The sequence below is a fragment of the Cygnus atratus genome, chromosome 2 (genome assembly GCF_013377495.2).
Source record: "Cygnus atratus isolate AKBS03 ecotype Queensland, Australia chromosome 2, CAtr_DNAZoo_HiC_assembly, whole genome shotgun sequence".
Classification (NCBI taxonomy): domain Eukaryota; kingdom Metazoa; phylum Chordata; class Aves; order Anseriformes; family Anatidae; genus Cygnus; species Cygnus atratus.
In genome coordinates, this window is record NC_066363.1 from 8,417,423 (window position 1) to 8,431,412 (window position 13,990).

Genomic DNA, 13,990 nt, shown 5'->3' on the forward strand with positions numbered 1-13,990 from the left:
ACTGTATATTTCATTTTGTTGTATATAAAGGAATGTAAGTCAGTTATTCGTCAGGTCCCCAATCCAATATTAGTCTTGTGTTCAGCATGCATGCGATAACACTTCTTTGCTGATCAGGGCTCTTTAGAAGTACTAGCTCGGAAATATAACAATTAATGTAATTTCTTTTCTTGTTTTGACAGCTTGAATGTCAATGCCGGTTTCTACTTTTTACATAGTACTGTGGGTAAACTCACATCCTGACAGCAATGATGATGTTTCCATTGTGTTCTTTAGTGTGTCTTTTTTATTACCATTATTTTAAGCTTTGAATGTTGGTTGTACTTTGACCATCATAAAAAAAAATATATATATACTGATAAACCACAAAAATGACCTGGTTTGGTTTTGATTATCTTCTTTAATTTACAGTGCAATGACATTGTGTGAACAAGAACTACAGTATAAATCTGCTTTATCTGGCAAAATGCCAAATAGACAACAAGAATGCTGCGTTTCCAGATTTTGCTACACTAACCAGGCTCAAAAGCCTGACACGAACTTGACCTGAGAAATGTAAAAATCTGCTCTGTCCACAATCTTTTTGTAGAAAGAACTTTAGGATGTGGCATGGTAGTGTTTGTTCATTCATGGAATAAAACATTATTTTACCACCCTGGTTGCTGCTTCTGTTATTTAGCATTAAATACTTAAGTAAATGTTGAGGTGCTGGACGTGCTGTCCCTTGCTGAACCGAACCCAAACTCCAGGATGTAGATGAGCTTAATGAAAACAAGCTCTTATGAATAAATAGTCAGCAAAGTTTACTCTGCCCGTAGCCTGGTCAGTGGTGTCACCATCATGCTTTTAGGAAAACACGTCAATGGGATGAACCACAGCTTTTTTGCATGCCCATTTTTCTCCACTGGCTGCAGGGACAGGAGTGACTATCCCGGAAAGAGCTGGCGGACAAGTAAGGACCTTTCCTTTCAGCCCTAAAACACTAAATCACATCGCAAGGTCATGCCCTGAAGTAGCCACTCGGAGGCACAAAGGTGAAAAGGATGCTTTCCACCATGCTGACTTGCTGCATCCCTTCAGTGTCCAGGGTGCTGGCCTGCTAGCTGATACCACCTTGACTGAACCAGATTCACAGGAGGAAAAACATATTGCACAGAAAAGCCAAGAAACAATTGCAGACATTTAATATTTGTTATCAGAACAGACGGAAAGTAGAAACTTTAGCAGTGGTATAGGGCAGGCAGCTTGCACTAGTACAAAACAGCTTCGCTGCTATTTTGCTTAATTACCTAAATGTAACTAATATTTTTTTTTAATTGTCCAAACATATCAAGCTCATACCCTCAGCTAACTGGCATTTTTGGATGCCATAATATTCAACTGTAGCATCCCAAAGTGGGAGAGAGCTAATGAGCAGTGCCCTACTAAATCAGGAGAAAACCACAGAGGGAAAAATGAGGCATTGCTGGCAGCTAATTAGCAAAGCCAGGCAGCCAGCCATGTTTGTAATTGTCTGTGGGTTCAGGCATGGAGCAAATAAACCCAACCAAGCTCTCTGCCCATGAGTTCACACCCAGTGAAAGCCTCATCTCTGAAGGTTAGGAAGGAAAAACATGAGTGAGGAGGAAAGGATACATGGGATGCTCACTGGAAGACCACTGGAGGGTGGTTAGCAGTGGGGAGAAATGGGTGTTCAGTGGAGGAGACCAAAGGGACAGTGCTTGCCCTGGGTAAATGCCCACTCCCTTTGGTGTTCTTTCTACCAGGGACTTCTTATCTGTTTTCTATTTGCAAGAGAATAGGAAAAGGGAAAAAAAAATAGAGAACATAACAGAAAAAAAGCACAATATCCCAGTTGCTGATTCATTAATCATTGCCTCTTCCTGAGCCAGCTACTTGCCTGTTTGCATTTTGCTCTCCCTACTCAGGCTCCAGAGCTGAGGCTCCCAGCAGAGCTCAGGGCACTTGCTAAGACCTGAATCCTCTTGCCACTTCACCTTTCTGTCTTCTCCCCCTTCAGTGTGGTTATGGTCTGAAAGCAAACCCAACACCCCCTTGGAGACCAGGCAGAGACAAATATAAAGCAGCTTGGTGAACCCTCCCAGTAAGTCACAGCCCAGTCCAATTCTTTATTCTAACAGTGAATACATGCTTGGCCAGCATCCTTTGCTTGGTGCTCAGTCCTTTGCTGGGCGGAGGAAGGAAGGGACACTAACAGACAGGGGACTTGCATCTCTGCTGGTGGAAAAATCCCTCGGTTTTGTGTAGCCCTGAGCAGGACATCACCACTCACCTACAGCAGGGGCCAGGACTCACCTCCATGGTGACACAAGACCTGATGTCCACGTGCTGATGGCCCCGGCAGCACCCTGAAGGGAAGAGCTGATGGAGGGTGTCTGGAAACAGGGAAACAGCTTTGGCCTTCACTGCTTTTTGGCACCTTCCCCTTAATTCTGGTTTGCAGGGCAGGAAAACTGGGTAAGTGATGACTGCTCTCTGGGAGCAGCAGCCAACATCTTTGCAAAGCATTGGCAAGGGGAAAGCTTCGGCCGCCTCAGTGCCACGAGCTCGGGGTGACACTGAGTCTGTTCTTAACGAATCCCAGTGCAGGACTTGATTCTTTATATAAGAACTGTAGTTTTCATTCCCCAAACAAGTCCAAAAATCCAGCAGATGTCTGCAGCTTGTTTCTGCAGTAGTAGCAATCTGAGAGCGTGACTGGCTTTTCAAGCACAGCTGAAGGAGTGGGGGGCCCAGGGACATGGGTGCTCTGTGGGGGCTCAGGCAGGGGCCGGCTGCCTCCCCATCCCCAGCCACTGCTACACTGATACCCATTCTTATCAAGCCAGTAACCCTTTAATTACTAGCTGTAATTACAGCAATACAGTCTCCACGGATAGAAAATAGCCATTCAGCAGCCAGCGCAGTCTTGAATCCTTTATTTGTCCACAATAATCAATGGCCTTTGTAAACAACAATTTCTGCTGCCGCAGTTGTGTTGCCGACTGAAGTGAAGGGGAAGAGTCAGAAATCCTTTGTAAGATTGATTTTTTTCCTTTCTTTTTCTTCTTTTCTTTTTAATTGCTTTGAGACATTCATTAAAATCCAGATATTAAATGAAGCCACATTCTGCCTCCTCGCTGGGACAATAGCTTTAATCAAAATGTCCATTTCCATGACCAGGAAAGAAGAAAAGAAAAAGGCAAATACAGGTGTAACTGTGCCCCAGGAAAGCACAAAAGCAAACCGTGCTCCAGTATTCCTGTGGAATAGCAGGGTTTTCTTCCAGTTTTATTTTTGTCTTTCCTTCCTTCCTTCCTTCCTTCCTTCCTTCCTTCCTTTCTTCCTTCCTTTCCTTCCTTCCTTCTTTCTTTCTTTCTTTTTTTTCTTTCTTTCTTTCTTTCTTTCTTTTTCTTTTTCTTTCTTTCTTTTCTTTCTTTCTTTATTTCTCTCTTTCTTTCTTTTTCTTTCTTTCTTTCTTTCTTTCCTTCTTTCCTTCTTTCCTTCTTCCTTTCCTTCTTTCTTTCTTTCCTTCTTCTTTCTTTCTTTCCTTCTTCCTTCCCCCCTTCTTCCTTCCTCCCTTCCTCTCCCCCTTCTTCCCTTCATGTAAATGTACCTTTTGGGTCATTTTAAAGGAACAAAGAACTCTTTCAATGAGCTGATGTAAATGCTCTCATCCTCACCTGAAAAGACATCCAGGCCCTTGGAACAGCAGTTGTCAGCATCCTGAAATGTAGCCTGTGCCAAGCATTCCCAGTCATTTGTGCTGACGTGTCATTTGTAGCCACCAGTGGTAACCAGCCTGCACCAGCTCCTGAGTACCTGCTCCTCTTCTGGAGCATCTCATGGTGGGATAAGTCTTTCAGATGGAAAATCAAACCTGGCACACAATGCAAACAGGGCAAATCCTCTGCTTGACCTTCAGCTCTGCAACACAGAGGGAAATGAGGGCAGAGGCTCAGAGCAGGGCAGCCCTCTCCAACAGCTCCCTGTGAATTCACCACCCCCCGACGCAGAACCCCAATAAAGACCAGCATCTCCATCAGGCTGCCCATCTCTTGCCCCAAACCCAAGATTCTTCATAAGCCTGTAGCCCACCATGCCACATCAGTGAGATCTGTGCTATTTGTGTGACAATATTGTCCACAATGCAAAGCATCGAAGAGGAAGGAGATAAGACAAAGGAGAGCCCAGAGATGAGACCTTCCCCATGGTTAGGGCTTTGCCTGGAAAGCCCTTGTTCTTGAAGAGGTATTTTCTAGAAAGTGAGAGTCCTGAAAACATTAAATGAAAGCCTCATTAACTGCATAGGATTTATCTATGATCCAGTAGACTTTTGCTTTTGCTTCTGTGATTCTCATAACTGCATAATGTGCAGGGAAATTGAGATGGGAGAAACTTTTCTCACTCAACCCAGTGGCAGGCTGCAAACAATTCGTCACTCAGCAGAGCAACAGCAGCCAGAACCTCAACCCAAACTTCTCAAAATAAACTTGCAACCTCTGGTTCAACAAAAAGGGGGAAAAATGGGCACCACAGGTCCCAGCCTGCTGCGGGTACCTGCTTTGGGACCACCAGGCTCTTGCTTTTAGGGCATGAGGATGAGTGGATGGCACGTGAGCATCTCCTTTCACCCAAGCAGATGGGGAAAGCAAACAAAGAAGCATTACAATTGTCAATTGATGACTTTTAAGAAATTAACTAACCTCTCAGCTTTCAGCCAAATTCTGTACTGCAGCAGTAAGCAGAGCACGCACACTTGGTAGTCTGTGTTTATTATGCTTTTACAGAGCCAGGGAAGCTTTTGAGGGGTAGGATGCCATCTGCTGCTTCGAACTGTTATTTCCTCGCTCCCGTCCCTTCCCAGCGTGCAGCCCATGCTGATGGGGGGAAATTTGTAATACGTCTGGGTTATCTGCAAAGTGAAAACTCTTTCATCCAGGAAGCAAAAATTTGCCTGGATAATAAAAAGCTGAGTGCAGAATTTAATCTCACAAGTTACGAAGAAATGTTTCTGCACTGAATGAGGCATCCCGGAGAAGACGAATGATATTGACACACAGACCCATTTTCAAGCAAGAATTATTATATTTTTTTTATTTTTAATTCTTTCTTTGCAAATGTACCTTTTGGGTCATTTTAAAGAAAAAAATATATATATTTTCTGTGTTATTTCTAGCTTAACTGTTGTTGATAATTGTGCCAGCGCCCATCTCCATGTCCAAGGAAACAACCATTGCACATCTGTGAGCCAACGCAATGCCCCGCGACCCTGAAATACAGCCCCAGTGTGTCTTTCTGAAATCTGTGGAGTGAGGAACAAATGAAAACACACCTTCTGCTCTTGGGGATTGGAACTTAAACCCATGAGCAAGCTCTATTAAGTCTGGTAATAGACACCAGCCGTACCCAGGCACACGATGGGAGTAGCCTGAGATGGATGCTGCACCGCCCACGCCAGCACTCCAGCAGTAATAAGCATCACGCTGGGCTCACTGCAGTGCCTAATCCATAATTTATTGGGCTTCATAAATATCAAAACATACCACAGCTGTTAGCACTTCAGTGCAAAACCCGCAAATATTGCTTCAATTATTCAGGAGCTCATCGCAGGAACCGGTCAACTGCTTCCAAGGTAGAATTTCTGAAGGTATCCATTACTCGGGAGCTGCAGCAGTGCCTGTGCTGGCTGGGCCCCTAAGGCAGGTGGGAGCACCAAAAGCAAGAGGAAAAATTGCCTCTTGTCAAAAATAGCCCCAAAACCTGAGCCCTGGGTGTGGAGGGGTACGGGCAGCTCGATGGCAGCACGCAGAGGGGCCAAGTGTGGACTCCTGTACCCCTTGGAGGGGGTTTTGCTGCAGCATCTCACTCCCAGGGGCTGCCACAGCCAAACTTAAACCATCAGTCCCTAAAATTCACACTCTTAAGTTTACCCTCTGTTCAGGATACAAGCCTCATTGGTTGGAATGATGAAGCCCAGCAGTTCGGTTTATCCCTCCAGTGACGAACCACCATCTGAAGCCATCCTGGGCTTTCTCTCCTGGAGATACCTCCATCACCCAAAAGTATTTGGGTGCCTGAGACAGGACCAGCACGCGCCACCACCTGTTGGGTGGGCTGAGGTCAGGGTTACAAATACCTGGTAGCACATGGGCTAAACCTGATCGATGCACTGCACCCCCTGTTTTTATAGCCAGGTTTCCATGTTGGACTGATTCTAGTCCTCTAGGACATTGCTAGTCCTGTTTTATGGGCCAATACATTTTTCCACTATGGAAAAATATATATATATATATATCAGTGTAATACTAATCAGTCTCCGCTGCCATCCTCCTGCGAAGGGGACAGAATAATAAGTTGCTTGAAGCAGCAGATGGCATCTCATCAGTTTTACTCCAAAATAAAGAATTTCAGGGATAATGAGGTATCTGAAAGCTTCAGGAAAACAGGCATCCAGCAGGAGACAGTGGTGAGCTTCCCTGTTGAAAGGAATGGCTGAGCTGAACTAACAGCAAAGAAGCCACATGGAAAGTTGGATGACAAAACATAATAGAAAAGGGAAGCAGGTCTCACTTGTCGGGCTCTTTGGGGATTTTTCCTGAGCATGAGATGAAGCATGTGAACCCCAAGTTCAAAGCAGCCTGACCTGACTGTGTCCCCACGGGACAAGGGCCAGGAGAAGGCTGGAGCACCCCAAGGATGGATGTGGCTTCGGAGAGAGACCCTCAGAAATGAGGACAGGGGATAAACATTTCATCTGAAGGCAGGCTCCAGGGACACGGGAGGAAATCCAGTCCCAAAAATGCTGAAATAGTTAAAAATCAAGGGAAGGTTTGACACAGGATGCAGGACTGGTCCCCGTCACCAAAATGATGCAGAAAAATATAATTTCTGGTGCAGGGGAACATCTGCTCCTGTTGAAGGAAATTTCTGGGACCACTTTGGATGCTGGCAAGTGCAGGTCCTCTACACCAGGCTGTTCTTCACAGAAGGGTGTGCTTGTGATACATACTTAAATCTGGCATCCAGGTGGTGGTTGGATTAAAAAAGGATGAGTGGTCTCACAAGGCATCACACTCACGGGGGTTATTGCCGTCACAGTTGTGTGATGATACAAAAAAGCCTTCCTGCTCTTCTGAATATCATCTTTTTCCCCAGAAATAACTCCAAATATGATCTCAGTGTAGAGATGGCCTGAGCCATTCTCCTGAGTGTCCCTTTGGGAAAGCCCTGCCTCCAGCTGGGGACACCACCATGGGACAATCCCATCAGCCAGACCCCGCAGCAGGTTGCAGAAGAGTTCAGCTCCATGGGAGACATCCCTGTTGACAAAAGAGGGGCCAAGAGCCTCTACCCAGGGGTTTTAGAGAAGATCCATATGGTGGGTCACCTCTGGGAAATCCTAGCAAAGGACTGCCTGGCTCTGGCTGGAGATATTGAGAGCCACCTACATGCTTGTGGTTGGACATCTCAGTGCAGCTGGCCCCTTGGCTTCTCTGCCATCGGAGATGTGCCTCTGTTCAGAAGATGCACTGCACTCACATTTCTGGGGCTGCCAGGGCTCGGGGAGAAGGCCAGTGACTGCAACACCTCTCAGGAAGCAGGCAGGACAACGTCAGATAAAATGCAGACCTTCCGCAAATCCCAGCCAAGGATCTGAACAAAACTTTGTAAACTGAACCCAAATTTATTTCCACATCCAGACACTGAAGACTCAGTAGCCCATCTTGGTCTACTCCATTGCTCCAGAACTGAAAAGCTGTTTTCCTGTAGGAGGTGGGGGTTTTTTGTTGTTTTTTTTTTTTTTTTTTAATGGGCAGAGCAAACTCCTGGTGTTTCAACATGGCCAGGGCCATCTGAAGGCCTCCTAGGTCAACAGAGTCCATCTCCTTGTTTAAATAGATGACAGCTTCCTGGCCCCATGAATTTTGCAGAGCCAAAAAAAGAAAAAGAAAAAAAAAAACTTTGCATGTCTTATTTCTATTAAAGAGTTTTGCAGCACACAGAAGGGCAGCCCAGCAGGAAAGGGCACCCGCTGCCAGGCAGGGCTCCTGCGAAGGAGCAGCATGAAATTTTCATGCAAATTTCCCACCAGGGCCACTCGAATAAAGCTCCAGGTTTCCCTGCCTTTTTAATGAATAAATTACTCGGCCTCGTTAGCGGAGTCTCCAGCACGAGGGCAGCGAGCATCACCCTTGCTGCTGAGCTGACCGAAGAAATGCCATTACTGGGGATGAATGCTGCCCTTAAACTTGTGCTGGAGAAGACATGAAAAATGCCTTAGCTCCTAATCTCACCCACAGCCACGTAACGGGGGAATAATTGAGATGTAAGTGCTGCTCAGGCACGAAATGCAGAAGGGTGTTTTTTTTTTCTCCATTATTAGGCTAACAAACCATTTCTGAACCAGTGGAGCTCTTTAATGTGCCGGGGATTTTGTGCTCGGTAGAAGCGTTCTCCAAGTCTTCAGGGATCAGGCATTTTCTCCTAGGATGTCACAGGGAGGGGATTTCTGCAAACAAAGGGGCTCCGACAGTGACTTCTTGGTACAGCTGTGGTAGATCTAACACCACAGGGCTATCCAGGCATGCTGCTTGTTGGCCTTTGGCTCCTCGTCTCCGTTTTTCAGCTCACCTACCCACAAAGCAGGAGGCCAGAGGAGGCTGTAGCGTGGGAACAAACTCAGTGCTCGCATCTCCAGAGCCGAAACGTTGGTACCAAGGTGCTCAGACCCCTTCTGGAGGTTATCCCCCAAGGGAGGATGCATGGCATGTACAAGAGAAGGGCAGCATTTTATAAACTTTAGCAGCATGTTCCTTTATAAGACTATTTCAATGGCTGTGAGCTCCCCAGCACCCCAGATCAGCCCCGTGTGCTCCCAAAGCCTGCGGCAGTGTATCGCAGCCGTTCCCTCTGAAAAGAAATGAGCAGTCTTTGCTCTTTCTTTTCCCCTTTCTCTAGATCATGGGACAGCAAACCCACCCACCACGTGTCTCTGCACTGCTGGCCCCTTGCTCACACACCAAGAAGTCCATTTGGTGGCACCAGCCCCAGGCACTCTCTACCACATAGTTCAGACCCCGCAGTTTTAAGCCAGGGCTTCTCAGCACTGTCTTTACTACAAAATCTCAACAAATTCAACGCATGTATCGAGTCTAGCTGCAATCAAGGAAAACACACATATGGAAAGCCTGCTACTAGAAATATAATGTCCTTCCTAAAATACAGACTAGCAGTTCCCAGGCTTTCAGTCAGTACAGGAACATATGGAGGTTGCCTGCTTTTAAATTTCATTAACTTTCTCACTCTGCAGAGTGCTACAAACTGCAGCTTTTCTGCATATGCCCCTGGCAGCTTTAACTGCAACCATATAGAAGGCAGGAGGGAGGAACAGCAGACACCCCTTCTGCCCCCAGCCGAACACCTCCCTGCACACAAAACCAGCTGGAGCAGATGAGCACAGCTCTTTTAAAAGCAACACAAAAACATCAGTCAGTGCTGGATTGTGTCTGGCTAACAGTTGGGTTGTTCGGGGTCATTTGGGGAAGCGTCCCTGCTGCTGGGACGAGCCACGTTCGGCAGCTCCAGTCCCACTGGGCTGCGGCCATTTGCTTTGTTAATGCCCTGTTTCCCAACACAAATGTTTCCTTCAAAATTTGGAGTAAAAGAAAAAAAATGTACACGCAGATTCAGGCACAATTTCTGATTTGGGGAAAAAAAAAAAGAAAAAAAGGGAAGGGAAGGGAAGGGAAGGGAAGGGAAGGGAAGGGAAGGGAAGGGAAGGGAAGGGAAGGGAAGGGAAGGGAAGGGAAGGGAAGGGAAGGGAAGGGAAGGGAAGGGAAGGGAAGGGAAGGGAAGGGAAGGGAAGGGAAGGGAAGCGAAGGGAAGGGAAGGGAAGCGAAGGGAAGGGAAGCGAAGGGAAGCGAAGGGAAGGGAAGCCTGCAGAAGGGAAGCGCAGAGATGTGGCCCGTGAGGCCTTGGGGACATCTTTGTAGGGACAGAAAACACTTTGGGCATCCTCCCCTCCGAGCAAAACTGCTTCATCTCGGTTCCCATGAGAGCAATGGACGAGATGCTAGTCCAGAAGCTAAAGAGCATTTTACAGCTGTGAATGATGATTGTGTGAGACAGAAAATTAGCAATTGAACAATTCTGGTTTCAGAAACACGTTCCTGATCAGGGCTAGGAGGCGAATGGAAAAGCACCTGAAAAAGCCACACCACATTGCCACGGATAGGACCGTGGTACAAGATGCCGCAGTGCTCATCTGTCCCCTGCCACATCAGCCTCTGGGCTCGCCCCAAATAACCCCTCGTGGCCCAGCAGGTTGCTGGAGGAAGGTCAGGAAGATGTGTTCCAGCTTTCTGCATTCACCAGCAGAGCAAAGGGGCAGCCGGGGCAGCTCTTGCTCCTCTGCCCCCACCCTGCCCCTGCCCATGTTTTGTATTTCACCTTCACTCCATTGCATTTGTCCCAGCTGAAGCTCACCTTTAGCTTTGAGTCCTAAAATTTCCTTAATGTCTTTTTGTGAGTGCTCGCCAGCATTTCAGGGGCTTAGCATCTTCTGAGTGAATCTGCCTGTCCCTTTCTTTCTGCTCAGCACCAAATCCTGCCCAAATCTCACCATATGGCATTAGATGCTTCCCTTTATCCGATATATGTTATTTTTTCCTGTTTCCTTTATCCTTTTCTGTTATTGCTACATACAACCACAATCAGTTTTTACGATCACGGCATGCCGCAATCAAATTTAATAATGATGTGACACTTTCTTAGGCACCCACTAGCATCCTCCTTTGAATAGTCGACATACCTGTGCTGCAACCACTCCTAAAAGTAAGTTTATCTATTGAAATTAAAATTGTAATTGCGTTAAAAAAAAAAAAAAAAAAAAAAGTGGATGCAATTTTGCCCTTATTGAAGTGGGAGGTTTGTCAGAGACATCAGTCAAGCCAGGGTTTCACCCAGAATTTGGAGGAGGGAGCAGAGAAGAGCCCATAATAGAAATCTCAGCAATCTCAGCCCAAACCACAAGGATGACAGCAGGGCTCAGTCTCCAGCCGCTGTAAGAATTGCCCTCTTATTGTCCTGGCTACGTCTTCTGCAGGTCTGTTCCTGGATGAAGGATGTTTGTGATATGAATGAAAGGAGGACAAAACAAAAAAGCACCACGACACGCATTATCCTGCCTTATGCACTCCTGCAATGAGAGCACCATAAAAGCAGGGAGGAATTAAGCGGCGACACCGATGTTCTGCCTCGCTGAGGGTTTGCAGAGCGGTAATTAAGAGAAGCACTTTGTGCATAAGAGAGCTTCTCCTGCTGCAGAGGAAGAAAAAACATCTCTGCTCATTTTAATAAGGCGTTGATGGATTGCACTAATCGGTTACAATAACATTTCAGCACCTTCCTCGTGCAGATCTCTCCTAACTGCTGGGTAACCCTGGTGCTTTTGCCTTCAGCCTGGACCAGGACCTGCTGAGCCACTGGGGAAAGGGGCATCAACCTTAGCGGTGCTGGATGTGGCCCTTGTTGGGTATTTAAGCTTCTCCAGCATGGCTTTGAAACCCCTGCTGCTTCCCAGGTATTAAAACCCAACAGCCCATTCAGATGGACGCAGCCCCTATTCGCCCAGGTGAGGTTCCTCCAAATCACTGGAACAACTTTCAGAGCAAAGCACACAAGCTTGACACATGTCCATGGCACAGATGAACTCTGAGGACCCTTTCTGGAGGGTGCTGCTTCCCCAGGTCGTCCTCGCTCACATCGGTGAGCATCCCGGCTTTGGAGAGGCTGCAGATGGTGACAAGGAGCAGCCAGAGCACCATTTGCGCCACCACGGGAAATCAACCCCATGCATGGTTCTCTGTCCCAGAGGCTACCGACCCCAGACCTGGTGGTGTAAATGCCCCTGGCGTGGCATCACCCAAAATATTGTGGATTAGTAAAACCCACCCCAGAGGGAGGGCACAGCCAGGGAGCATGGGCTGGGACCTGGATGATGGAGAGGAGGGCAGGGAGGTGATGTGGTCTCCGTTGGCTGCTATCACTGATTTCTGGGGTTAGCAGGCACCTCTGGAGGCCATCTGATCCAACCCCACAGTCTTCAAAGCATCTCGTGATGGGTTTTCTCCACCCCATGCAGGGAGCAAGAGCAACCCCTGGACATGCTAAGGTAGAGGGGACAAATCTGGGTGTGGGACAGGACACCAGGGAGGGCCAGAAGCAGCTCTGGGTGCAAGCACCCCTCAAGGCAAGGCAAGGTTTTTGAAAAGGACTCACTATTTTGGAAAGCATTGTCCTTCCCATGGCTCTTCTCCAAACCGCTGTCAGCAGCATGAGAGGAGAAGGATTAAGTGGTTTGTTATCAGGGGGCTCGAGGCGGCCAGGTCATGCTCTGGTGCAGGGGCTGGGGACATGAGGCCACCCAGCAGTACCTATGGGGACGCACAGGCGAGACAAGGTGCTAATGGAGCTCAAATACTCAAGTAATACACCCGGGTGTAACTAAAGAGACCAGGCTGACAAAAGGAGGGAGGCATCAGGCCTGAATCTGGACACATCAAACTGCAAAGCTCTTAACATGCAGTGAGGAGGTACATCAGCACCTGGGCACCTGTTCCTCCATGTACTGTGTCCAGTCACAAATGCCCAAAGGCTCTGTGACAATTTTGGAAGCAAGAGCCACGGAGCCCACCCCAGGTGTCACCCAAACTGGAAGGGGATGGGTTGGTGGCCGCTGGGTTAAAGTTTCCAAGCAGAAATTAAGCAGAGATGCAAGGGTAGGAGAGGAAGAAACAGCCCCAGGGTGTCGAGGGACCAGGCACTTTCCCCTGACCTGCATCTGTCCAGCAAAGCTCAGCTGGTTGGAAGGGAAATGGACCACTGGTGCTGAGCGTCCCGCTGCACGTGCATCCCTCCCAGGAGCAAGGGACGGGGCAGGAAGAGGGAGTCACATCCACCAGGTTTTTAGTGGTACACTGCAAAGTGCTCCAGTGCTGTAGAGATTACAACCTTGAAGCATGGGAAGAGCTGAGAATAACCTTTGTGTCTGTGTGTATAAAACATTAAAAAAAAAAATAGAAAAATGAAAACAAACAAGAAAAAAGCAGCAGCAAACAAGTCCAAGGTTGCTGGCCAATACGTGTGATTTCAAAGGCTGAACTTCTGGCTTGTTTTTAACCAAGGTTGAGTCTCTCTCAGAGTTACTGCTTAGATTACAGTTTTGCTCTGAAAGGGAATATATCTACCTCTCCGTGCCAGCGACGACAAATGTTGCTATTCACATCTCATTGGAGGTGCTAGAAGAAAGTAAGCGCTGCCTGTAAATAAGCTGCCTCAATAATTAATTGCCAGAACAGGCAGCACAATAGAAAAGCTCCAGAAATAAGTTACTGCAAACACAATTTCAGACTAACAGTGCATGAATAGCTTTTGAAAAAGCCTCCAAAAAAACAGATCTTGAGTTTTGGAGAGAGGTAAACCACCACCAATCAGCCTGTCTCTGCTGTTCTCAATGGGAGGCCTCAGCCTAATCGACAGCAGGTGGGGCAGCAGGCAGCCCAGAGAGGAGCCCCCATCGGCACCCACAAAGGAAACACAAAGGAAAAAAAAAAAAGGCTGAACATAGCAGGGGTGTGAGTTGGGGCATGGTAAAAGAGGGTGGAGAAGATGGGATGGGGATGGGCATGGGTGGAGGAAGGAGGGAAGGAGGAAGGAAGGAGGGAAGGAAGGAGGGAAGGAAGGAGGGAAGGAAGGAAGGAAGGAAGGAAGGAAGGAAGGAAGGAAGGAAGGAAGGAAGGAAGGAAGGAAGGAAGGGAGGAAGTGTTGGATGGATATGGTCCGTGAGCACGTCAGTGATAAAAACCCAGTTACGGAGACAGCAGGCACATGACATCCACAAGAATCCTCTGCTCAAGGAAGCTTCATCCAGCAGCAAATGGGAAGAATGACCAAGGATGATTAGGTCTCTTTGGCCCCTGCCATGAAG